Here is a 13,580-nt window from a genome sequence, read left to right on the forward strand (position 1 = left end):
ACGCTCTACCGAAAAAAAAAAAAACCACAGGTAATTTTAAATTTTTTTTCTTGCCGAGAAGTGTTTTTATTTTTAAAAATTTTTACAATTTGTTATCGCAGGCTGTTTGAACCGTTATGACTTAGATGGCAGCACGTGTTCATCATTTAACAGCACAGTTAAAATACAAAATAATTTGAACTAAGTTCTTTTTTAAGCGTAGCTTTTCAAATGTAGTAAAAATGTGATACGCTATTTGTTTTGTTGCAAAAAGAAGAAAAATATATATATTACCCTTTAAATTGAGGTAGAAGATTCTATATTTCAACATACGATTTATTATATTTTACTGAACAAAAAACAATTCCAATGTAATCTGAAATCGTAAAATTGATACTTATATTTTCGCTTACATTATGCTTTAATTTTCTTCCCGGAGCCAAAGCTTGAAAAAAAAAATAAATAAACCTTACAATTGAGTATCAATTTAGCTCCGTTCTGCACCGAGTTTTCATAACAGCAAGGAGTGTTTCTACCTCATGTATTCCGTCATATTTGTTGTTCCTTGTTCATGTAATGCGCGATATTTTTTCTAATTTTTTGATGCAGATTGTCCGGACGTGGGCCCGAACACGCATTCTCCTGGTTACCAGTCGAACGCTCTGCCGATCAAGCTATTCAGCTCTGACGGTAACAGTGCAAGTTAAAGTTATAAATTTAACCAAAAACGTCATTCTGGTTCTTTAAAACACATTTTTTAAACAGAAAAAAACAATTTTTAGACCGTGGGTCTATTTTTCGTCAGTAGCCTGCACAATAAGCTTTAAAATAAGGTGTAAATCAAAGAAATCGATTAAGAATTGAGGAAAATCTCGCGTAGAAACCAAAAACAGGCTACAGAAATAATATATAAGGATTTCTGAGCGCATAAATAATTATATTTTTTGACTCCGTTATCGGAATATCGTATCTTAAATTGTTCCGAAATTTTAAGAGCAATCACCGAAAAGTGAGTTTTGGGAGAAAATGGAAGACTCCTTTCTCGCGCATTGCAGATGGTTGTCTTGCTATATGAAGACAGTGAATTGCCATTCTACCTTCCACTTTTCACCAAAACTTTATAAAATCTATCGACTATTCTCAAATTTCATTAGGCTTTGAGATCTCGATAAGTAAGGGACGAGGGAAAATAGTTTTTGCGTACAAAATGTCACAATATGCTATTTAACTGATCTATATTAATGTTTTTTGCCGGGAGAGTGATGTAGCGGTTAGGAGTTAGCCTCACACGCAGAAGCTGCAGGTTCGAACCTGGCTCCAATTGGTGAATTTCCAAGGTGTAGAAAATAAACAGCGTCCATGACATATGATTATCGGCTTATGAAAGATCCCTTCAATACAAATTGGACTTGGAGTGCTCTTGGCAAAATAAAATTCTTACTGCAGTTTCACTTCGAAGGAGTCCAAATGTCTCCATCTGTTGAGGAAAATGGGTGTTAAAAGTCTTGTATCCGCCGATAGTGGTGCTACATGAAATGACAGATGCTATATTGGCGGATCGCACTTGCTCTGCAAAAGTTTGATCCTCTAAAGCAGTCCGATAAAGAAAAAAAAAATTTTTATATTATTAAATTATTCGTGTGGTTCCCTGGTGGATGTACTTAAGAGGTACAACTTCAAAAGGTAACTACGATCTTTACCGTACTTTAATAACATGCCATAAAGGGTTCAGTTAAAATTCAGGTCGACAAAATGTTTGGAATTAGTTTTAAGTCTTAAATTTAAGATTGTCTTCCAAGCCCGTTTGGCTTGCATTCCTTATTTAAAGGTGATATACATATAAACTTCTCATATGAAATCGATCTTGATTCATACTCAAAAAGTGTTATGCTGATTTTCCAAAAATTTCAACTCTTTCATACATTTACCAAATGATTAATCTTGACGTTCCGTTTGACAGCTCTGTGTGGAGGGTGAGAAGTAAAGGAACTATTTTTTCCTCCATTCTAGAACGAGATTTTTTCCAGAAATTGTGATTAATATGTCATCATTCATCAAAAGCGTTTCTCAAGCATGACCGGTTGAAATGGTTTTGCCACGATAGGGAAAGTATGATCACATAACGTGTGGGAAACGCCCACGTAATATCTAGAACCTCACGGTGATAACGTGACTGGATATGCAGGACATTTTTTCAGTCTTTTTCTGATAGTTTCATAATTTTCATTTTTATACGCAGAAAATAATACCTTCAATTTACGTTTGCGTGTTACTGTATCCATTTTTATGCAAAATAATTGTTTCAAAGAGTTTAAATGTTTAAGTATTATTTTACAATGTTTTATGATGTAGACGAAACAAAAAACAATGAATAAAATGCAACTATACCGTTATTTAAAAGGTAATGAGTCAAGAAAACAAGAAAACGCTTTATAATATGAGCTGAAAGTTGCTTTTAAAAAATAAATTATTATTCTATTAACGATGTAACAATAACTACAATTTGTATAAAGGGAAACTAAAACTATTTTTATTGTTAAAAAAAACTATTTTTCAAAGATAAATTTCTTTGTATAAAGCAATTGTTTTTATTAATTTCAAATCGACCCTAAAAACATGTTTAAATATTTTAATCTGTTTACATACCTTTCATACGTATGGTTTAGTTCTTGCTTAGCCTTTGTTTTCCTACATTTTTCCCCGAAAAATGGGAGCACATTCACTGTTTACATGAAAAAATTGGGGAAAAAAAACCATACCTTTAAATCTATTACTCAATTCGTAAATTTTAGTTTGCCAAAAAAACTGCGATTAAATTTCAAAATAGTAGCGCACTTATTGTGCGCAGCGCTATGAATTAATTGCTTAAGAGTCAAAAAACCAAAAACACAGTTTGTACCACACAAACAGTTTCCGGATGTCCCATCGCTCTCAGGGTCTCAATCCTTTCTAATCCCACTTGAATGAACTTTTAAGAAAACATATTTTTTTTCAACTACAAAGGCTAGTGTTCTCTCTCTGCATCCACCCAAAAAACGAATACACTACATTTTATTCACTTGAACAAGAATAAAATTTTTCTTCTTCTTTTAAGGCAAATCATTTAACAGATAGAAGTCAAGATAGTCCAAGATAGCATTATAGTAAAATACGTTACTATAATGCATTGTTCACTACAGAAATCAAGCAATCAATGTACATGATATGATATTCTACCGTTTTAAAAGTCAGTTCTTTGCCATTCAATTCTTCAATATCACAGTGATAATAACATTAAATGTTAATAGTATGATGATAACACTAGATACATGATGATTGGTATTCATATTTTATTATCGTCTTGTTGCAGTTTGTTTGCTGATACTTCGGCCATCCAAACTTTTTCCGAAGTGAAGAATATGTCTTGTGGTACTCCTCTAAAAACGTTATACTCTAACTCTACACTGGAAAAAAATTCCGAAATGTCACTCATTATTTCTGTATAACGTTTCGGTATTATCACAGATTTTTATCAATTTCCTGTGAAAGTCAAGTATTTTTGCAATAAAGTATTCGAATTTTACACGTTGTACAAATGCAGAATTCTTGCTATTGTGAAGAAAAGGATTTTAACTACCAGTTTAATGATAAAAAGTTTTTCAGTCTAAATGAATGAAAAGTTTTTCTGTCACTAACTACTGAAGCCTTATTCAGTAATTATTACCTAATAACCATCACACTGCTTAGTAAAACTATGACATACCTACGAAAATAATAATACACTATTATTACCTTACTAAACTTGACTAATTAACTGATAATAGTACTTGTTAATATTTAAAGAATACATGCAGCAATATTCCCAATCATTACGTTTCACGATTTGGATTTTGCACAATCCCACAAAAAGGTTAAACTCCCCAGAATTCTTTTATCAACAACCACACTAACGCTCTTTGTTAGTGCAGAGATTTCGGTTGATATTTTCCTAATCCGTTGTTATTAGAGTTGATGAAATGGGGGATTGTCGTTAGAAGTCACTTCATTAACGTACACTGTGGATTGCAAGAGGATTACTCGTCTTGTGGCCGTGATGGCTTTCGATGCAAACGTCTGTCAGTTGTCTATGGTATTAGACTTAAAATATTCACTTTATTTACTTAACGTCATGTTATATTGAACAAGGTTAGCATAGATAATTAACAATATGTTGAGTGACGTGTTTATGTACGTGAAATATGCTCGAAATTGAGAAAGTATGAAATACTGCTGAAGTGACTTAGTGGTTAATGTTGCTTCTTCATCAAAATTTCCAAAAAAAAAAAAAAAAAACCCGAACTGATGTATGCATCACATGACTTCCTTTTACACCAATTTAATGTTATTTCCCCGTTATTGCAATTTAAATGTGATTCAATAGTTAACTCTCTAAATATCACCAACAGTAGTCAAATTGAAACCAAATTTAAAAAAAAAATCGCCATATTTGTCGTCAAGTTGGCAACAAGACTTGGCGATCAAAAGACTGGCGATGTATCGCCAAGTGTCCACCAAATTATAACACCACTTGAGTTTGCATCGAAATTAACATTAATTTCCTCCCAAACAAGATGCAAAAGACCCCTTTAGAAACACCCGAATGCAACCAGAAGAGGAGGTGCACAACTAGACCCCACTAGGAGTCTACGTAGCAAATTTCAACTTTTTAGGACATACAATTCTTGAGTTATGCGACATACATATGCAGATACGTATATACGCACATACGTACATACGCACATACATACATACGCACATACATGCATACGCACATACATACGTACATACACACGTCACGAGAAAACTCGTTTAATTAACTCGGGAATCGTCAAAATGGATATTTCGGACGTCTTTACGTTCTTAGGTATGTATGCACGTGTGGTCGGGTCGAAAAAAAAATCAACATTCATTCGGGGATGAGCAAAATGAAATTAAGGTCGATTTTTGAGTGAAATTTTTTTCGCGAATACAATACAATACTTTCTTTTTTGTAAAAAGAAGTAAAAACGGAAGATACAATGGGATAAAGTTAAAGTTAATTCCAGTTACACAATATAAAATGATATGTTTAAAAATAGTTTGAATTTTCAGATTTTAATTTCAAATTATGCTTTTTACAATCACGAATTGGATAGGGCCCTTCTGTTGGGTTTCTTGTTTCTACTAATGGCTTTTATATCAATCGTAATTTGAATTCAAGGCGTCAAAATTCAAATGACTGGCAAGGGATGGATACTAGATGTTATGTGCTGAATGCTGGATGTTGTATGCTGGATAATGTTTTTGCGTAAAAAGGATTGCGTAATGTCGGGAAGCTCGTTTATAGATAATTCGATTCCGAGGCACATGAATGTCTGCATTATCTATATATATAAAGCAGACGGTGTTTCTTTGTTTGTTTGTTTCTTTCTTTCTTTGTACCCGAAGGCTAGAAGCCTCCCTAGCACCTACAGCTCTGAAACTTGGCGCAATATTTGTACGTACACCGGGGGTGTGCACCTTGAAACCGAAAGACAAAATTTCCAATTCGGTTTTTCCTAATTAAATGTTTCATGTGATTTTTAGATCTTGTTTGTGTTTATTTCGTCACAGATCCCCAACCAATCACCCGAGGAAAAAAAAATTTGCACTATAGTGTAGGAAATTTAGTTTCAAATATGATGACTGAAAAAAATTTGGAGATAGAACTAATTTTTGAAACCGATTTTTGAATTTTTTTTTTATGAGTTTTGCATTTTTGCACGGGTTTAACTGTTTTTTAAACCCATCCCGTCAAAAGTATGAGACATTTTTTTTTTGAACATTTAGTATGTATTTGCCAAAACATTTCTCCCTCTTCAGAAAAAAATAGTTTTCAAAAATACGCGATAGCTTTAAAAAAAATGCAATTTTGAAAAAAGCCTTTATTTTTCGCATTTTTCTAGGTTTAATTCTTTCTAAACTCATACCACAAAAAGTATGAGAGTTTTCTTTCTGAAAATTTAGTATGTAGTAGTCAAAATATATTTCACCTTCTTCAGAAAAAAAATCAAAAATATGCAAAAGCTGCTGAAAACGGTTTTTTTTTTTTTTTTTTTGCTATTGCTAACGGTAGTACTTGCTTTTCTCTTTCCTTTTTTTTTATTATGCATTCTTTTTTTTTTTTAATCCCTCCTCCCCCGCCGAACATTTCGCTGTATCTATTTTACGTTACATATTCGCGTAATTGATTTAATAAAACTAGTGCGGTGTTTTTTTTTTTTTTTCCAAACGCTACTTTTGCACATTTATGGGAACAGGACAGAGCATATTTTTTTTTTTTTTTTTTTTTTTTTTTTTTGCGTTATTCAATTAAATGAATAAAGCGCAGTTTTTTGAATGATTTTTGTTTAGATTAGGAGAGTTGAAATAAATAGAGAAGGATAAAACAATTATAGATTAATCGTATTGGTAGATATTCGCCAAAGGCGGCTATTTTATGTAAAAAGATGAATGACACAAAACGCATATAGAAATAGGTATAGAAAATACGAAAAAGAAAAATATCGAATTATTAATACCTTTGCATAATCTATTTAAACAGCCGCCGTAGTCGGTGAACTTGGCTGAAAAAGAAGAGGGAGGGGATTTTTTTTTATTCAACGTACTTTCTTTAAATTCTTATCAAGGGTATCGCCGTGCGGGTACTGCTAATAAAATATAAAATAAACTTATAGGACTGCTGTAATTTAACGGTCAAGTGAAAACAATAAGCAATTCCCGATTGCTCAATACTTCATAAAATGCATTAATTTGACGAATCATTCATGAATTAAAAATGTATCGGGTTTTTTAATAAAAACATTATCTAGTACTCTTGTATTTTCATAACATAATATTTTTTTACATAAGTTAATGTACTGACAGACAATTTAAAGTTAAAAACCTACTACACACAAAAATATGAATTGTAAAAAAATAATCCGTAAAAGACCAAACATTTCAAATTTTACTTATTTTTTAATTTTCAAGTACACCGAAATAAGTTGCAAAACATAAAAAAAATAATATTTTAATGATGAATCATATTTATAACAAATTGAACTGTATTCAATTTGATTTGAGCTAGATATGCTCGCATAGAAATTTCTTGCAACCTGTACCTGTACGTTTAAAAAGTATCCCATAAGTAAGTCAATTTCATAGAGTTTACATGTTTTTTAACGATCAGCATAATTTACCTATTTATAAGTATGTTTAATGTATCTCTAATGCATACATAATTAATTTTATTTTTCGAAAAATGCTCTTGTCATTTTTTATTACGCTTCATCTGAAAAACATGTAGTTAGAGATTTAGAAAAGAGTTAATCAGTTTTGTTTCCTTTTCCTGAAACTTAAATGTGATTTGGAAAAATGATTGTGTGCAATTTTATTTTCTGTGCGTGGTTTATTCTTTAAATAAGATCTTGTTTTATAGTTACTTTATAATCATGCATTACTACTTTTTTTTTTATCATTTCTCTAATATTGTCATTATTTTTAATTGAGTAATTTATTAATTTTGCAGTAGATAAATTGTTAATTAGATAAAATGTTTATTCTCTTAGTTTTCGTAAAGTTTGTAAACGAAACAAATTTACCAAAATATTTATATTGCTAGTATACACAAAGAAAAATAATATATTTTCGTTAACACTAGGGGTTCCCGCTTCAAGGTGATTACTTCAAATTAACTGGATATTTCTTCACGCTTTACTGTAGTAAAGGTTAATAATAAAACATAACAGGGTTTCAATTGAAAAATCTTACACCGAACAAAAAAAAAAAAAAAAAAAAACATTATGCATTAAAAATACATTTTCGAAAGAAAAAAAAAAGAGCTGAGAACTGAGAACATTTAAATTGAGATTAATCAAGGGATATTTCACCTTCTCCTTGCACTCTTCTGCTTCCTATGAAGTCTTCTTTTAGATGAACTCTTGTTCCGAACAAATTTTTCTACAGAAAAGTTGAACTGGTTTTTTTTCTTCAACAATCGTAGAAGAATTTTTCTCGAATGATTTTAGAACATCAGCGGAAGAACAAGGTGAACCGCTGGAGGCAATTTAAAAATCAATTACTTAGAAGTGACTTCTATATCTTTCTAGAAAAGTATTTAGATTTTTTCCATGACGCGTCTTTTACAATAATATTTATTCAATTTTGACTTGGAAAGGAGGAAAATAACAAATTTTTATACTCTTGGCTTGTATGAATATTTTAACATTTCTTTAACTATTTCAATTCCTTTATGGTACATTAAAAAAGAGTTTTCGAATCGAAACTGACGTTGCTTTAAAAAAAAAAAAAACTATAAAGCAACAAAGTAATACCTTCTGATAAAATAAACAAAACAGTTGGTTACTTGATGTTTGACATTTAATCAATTTTTGCGATTGTATTCCTAAATTAAAGCTGATTCATTTATTGCACTGTTTTTTTTTTCATTGTTTTTTTTTTTTTTTAAGTTTTGTGCTTATAATAAAAAACAGAGAGCTTATGCTGTTTGTGAAATATGTTGTCAATTTTTAGCTTAAATTTTAATAAATATCGTTTTTACACATTTAGTTTTTTATCCCTCAGTAAAAATAAGAACACATCGATTAACAAGTTAGTGAATTAAAAGATTTTACAAATATTAAAAGAGCAATTTTGGATTTAGCTGTACTCCTTGTTCAGTATTCAATCATAATTGGGAAAATTGAGCCAAAACTGCTCCGGAAGCAAATATATTTCATTGGTTTAATATTTTTGCTGAAACAACAATGGAACAAGCAGGTATATATTTTAGAGGGTTCGTTTAGTGTTCTTTAATAAAACATCTGGAATTTCAAATATGAGTTAAATAATTTTTTGCCGTGATGTAGATAAAGCAAAGAAAAGCCTTTTTGTCTTTCAATTAGAGGTATTTAACTAATGATAAAAAACTTTTTACCAAGTGTGCGAAACAAATAATTATAAGTGAGAAGATGCAATATTTTTTTTTACTTTTGTAATTCTAGTATATGTTTAAAAAACGCACATTTCCCTGTTAATTATGGATGGACTCTAAGATTTTCCGTTACGTAACATTGTCGTTATGTAATTTTACCGGTTTTGCTATTTGGCACAGTAGCGTAACTATGGGGTCTATCGCCCCTTGCGAACTTAAAAAATTGCGCCCCCCTCCAGGGTCTCACACATGAGAAGTCACCGGAGGTCATTGTGTTTTTTTTTTTTTTGGAACATTTTGATTAGTTTAGTCGACAATTAGGAGGCATCGTTGTATTTTTTTTCTCGTTTCTTTTTTAGAATTGTTTTCTATTATGCCTAATGTTCCTTCTCAGTAGATATAATGTATGTGTCTCTAGATTTTTTTTTCATTTTTTAAGGCATTTTTCAAATTCTATGATCAAAAAAAAAAAATCAAATGAAATGTGGCCGCCCTGGCTGCTGCACCCCTGGCGGATGCCACTCCTGCCAATTCCTAGTTACGCTACTGATTAAGCACACGTTAATGGTTTAAAGTTGCTTTTAAGGAAAGACACATTTACACTTACGATCTATATAATAGTCTTGAACTTAAATTTGCGCACAAAAATATCAAGTTTTCATTTCCAACTGTTAAAATTTCTGATCATTTTCAATACTTACCATAAATGATGCTACTATAATCTGATAACTTTAAGGATTGATACGTGTACTCTTGATACGTGTTTCGGCGTTACTAGGAACACCTTTTTCAATACAAAACAAATTAGCTTATGGATGAAAATACATCCGGAAATAAACCCTTCAGCTTTTTGTCGACTGTATTTTTATTCATAAGCTCATTTATTTTGCATTGAAGGAGGTCCTCCTAGCAACACCGAAACTCGCGTCTTTAGTACTGTGTAATTTTTGACATTGTTAATTCTTATTTGACTTCTCAGCACAAAGGTATTTATTTAACTGTTTATACGTTTTCCGTATTAATTTATCTTTCCATTCTAAACATCTTAACAATATGAGCAAAAAAACTTGAAAAGGTATAAAAGAGAACAACATCAAAGCATACGATAATGGAGATCCATTTTTCTTCAACTGCGTTGATTTTTAGAGTCAGATCAAATACAGTTCCAATATTTTAGAAACAGTAAATTCTCATAAGCTTCGTTAAGTAAGAAAATCACAACTGGGAGAAAAATTCTGCTTTATCTTATCGGACATTTCTAGCGTTAAGAAAAGAAAGAGAGGAACTTTGACACCGGATTACAATTGATTTATTACATTTGACTGCAAGGTTTGCTCCATTAATTTAGAAACTCATTTTTTTCCGTGGAAATATTTCTCAAGCGAAAACGAAACTTTTCTGATTGTAAATGTATGTGGTTAAATTTCTTATCTTTAAGAATATGCATTTAATTTTACACATTAAGGAAATTTTTCAAATTTCTCAAATTTTTGTGAAATAAGGACTACTATTTCGTGAGCAGTGCACTTACGATCTAGAGTTATTCTAACATCCTGATGCACATAATTAACAAATAATAAAATCAGATGTATGTTTCTTTGGCGCAGCCAGGAAATAAAATCGGGAAGGGGTTTTTAGAATTAAAACTGTTTTATATTTCATTCACTTCTAATGTGAAAACATTATGTATTGTATTTAAGCAAATAGCTTATGTGGCTCAGTAAAGATATTCACATCTTTCACTAGCTTAAAACTTATTAATAATGTGTATTGATATCACAATGTCTTTAAAACAAAAAATAGGAAAAATGGGAAGTAAATGCAATATATTTATAATTATCTTTGCTTAAATATCGTATCAGATTTTCGCGGTGTTTGTCTACTGCGTTTTTCATTTTAAAGTTTACTCTTGTCCTGCGTCAATGATTCCATATAGAAGTAAGAGATTTAATCGTTCTTCGGAAATTTTCTTGGAAGACAAACTTTTATTTTATTGAAATATATATTTAAATATATCTCGCGAAGTACATATAGGTATAAATTGAGACACCTGTAAAGCTTTATCAAACGCAAGCTAATAACGGTTTTGATTTATCGGTAATAATTAAAAAGAATGAAACAAACAGCGATTATCAGGCAGTAGAATTATGGGTGGATTAGCTGTGTGGAATATGATTCTACATGAGATATATATTTGTTAAACAAAATATGTAGTTTTCAAAACATGCAGAGCATAAAAGATTAAGTAACTGAAAAGGAAAAAAAATGATTTCGTTAAAAGGCGCAAAGTTTATTCCTAATCTTACTACAGACTTGTTAGACTTTATCGAGGTAAACTGTAAAAGAGGGTAACACTTCTTTTCATTTTTTCAGAAAAAGGATTTTATGTAAAGGGTTTCAATAATTATTTTTTAGGGATGTTAAAATATCAAATTACAACGGTTTGGCACTTTGAAAATGTATAACGTTAAGCGGGATATTTATTTTAAAATATACTATACTAAGTGGTCTCAACTGTATCAAGATTACCTAATTTAGGGCCGACGAAATGAAGGTACAAACTTTTTTTTAACGAAAAACAAATATACATGTATGCATATGAACTTATAGCGAGCCTCAGTATATTTTTCTGAATCAAAATATCGCCACGAAAATCACAGTAAAATGAAAAAAAAAAACATAAACCTCCTTAAAAAAAAATTAAGGATTTTTTCAAATTATTGTAATAGATCAGTGACTTTAAATGTACGCAAGAATGAAACATACAAAAAACTTTTTCGAGAGATACAGGAGACATGGTATTAAATTCAAATAGAATATTAGATTAGAAAAAGTAACACGGGAAACGTCTCCCATCAATCTTACCAAAATTCGACTAAAATTGCGGTTTTATAAGTACTAGGGTTTGCCCAGCGGTCGAAATTCGACGATATTCATTACTGAATATTTCAGAAAACTTATATGAATTTTCCTATTTCTAACATTTTATTTTTCACTCTTATACAATCGTTTACTGTACATCTGGGAACACATAATTTTTACATGTACTCAAAATACTGTTACTAGTTCATTGCAACTTCAAACTTTTTTCGAAATGACGATTCTAATCTTGAGAAAAACACAGGAGATTTTTTTACATCTATGTACAATAAATATCGCCATATCTCGAGATCCAATGCTGGACTAGAGTCTCTGCTACGGTGGTAACTTCTTGATCTGGAATGGGGTACGCCTCGGGCCATAGTCAATGGAAGCAAGGATGTATTAGTTCCCACCAGCAGTTCTTGGCAGAGGACCCAGGATGTCAATCCCGATTCGTTCGAAAGAAGCTTGTACAAAAGTAGCTTCTTTCGGTATCTTTTCTTCGGTCCTTTACGGACTGCACAGGCATCACAAGAATGGCACCACTTCTCCACGTCATCCTTCGCCTTGCTCCAGAAGAAGCGCTCTCGAACTTTATTAAAGGTTTTCAAGACACCAAAATTTCCTCCAGTCGCACTACAATCTATTTCCTTCAGAGCTCCAGAAATCCTTGATCGAGGAAAAAGTAACTGCCTCGATAATTTTGAGAATTTTAAACACCCCTCGAACCGATCATCCAAAATCCACTCGTGATGTTATTTTTTTTTTAAACTCTATTTCCGGGATAGTCTTTGAGCATCATCGAATATAGTCTGAGATAGCACTTTTTGATATTCATTTCCAAAAACTTATTGGAGGAGAGTCTCTAAATTGCATCGTTTCCCGCAATTTAAAAGGTTCCGACAATGATATGCTTAAAACATTACTCTTTTTTTTTCGGGATTGGCCGCCTGATCTTCCCTGTTCTTAACAGCATCAAAATTTGCCTATAATTGCGTTTCGGGAACTTTCATTTCTCATAACTACTGAGGGAGAGTCCCAGAGCTCCATTCTTTACCCACAACGTTACCAAAAATGGCCAACAATCGTGTATTTAAGACTTCACTTAAAAAAAAAAAAAAAAAAAAAATCTGCCAGAGGCACCTGACTCTCCAATCTTCTTAGAATAAAAACGTTTTATCCAAAATTGTGTTTTTGGAGTGTCAGCTTCGAAAAGATATTGTGGGACAGTCCATGAACATCTCTTCCTTTAACATTACAAAAATAGTCTATTGTTGAATTCTTAATTCTTCAGCTTCAAAATACTTATTGAGGAAGGGAACGAAGCACTCTCTTTCTCTAACGATGTGTTCAACTCTGTGGAGACCGTGGTGACCTAATTAATAAGTGTCAACTCGTAACCAAAGGTCCCGGATTCGATACCAGCCTCTCAAAGAACCTCCGTTTACATTTATAGTGACTGGAGCATGTTAAACAGTCGTGGTCACAAAGTCCTCCAAGTTCCCATTCCAAACCAATATCTCTAGGGATACTGGACCAGGGATTTTTCGGTTTCTGATCTAGATCAAAAAATGAAACGATCTTCCGAGCCCCATCCAACCGGTTAAAATCACGCATAATGCTAGTTACGGTAGCCGTGGAGAGTGAAGTGCTCAAAGCTGCCAAACAAAATGTGAAATAGCCAGTATAGCTATTATATTGCAAAAAGTGTAAAGCAAGTGACCTAAGTATTAAACAAGTGCGCATGGTATAATGGGGAGAAATTGTGTAACACTCGTAGCTTGTTCAT

This window comes from Uloborus diversus, chromosome 2 (genome assembly GCF_026930045.1).
Source record: "Uloborus diversus isolate 005 chromosome 2, Udiv.v.3.1, whole genome shotgun sequence".
NCBI lineage: Eukaryota > Metazoa > Arthropoda > Arachnida > Araneae > Uloboridae > Uloborus > Uloborus diversus.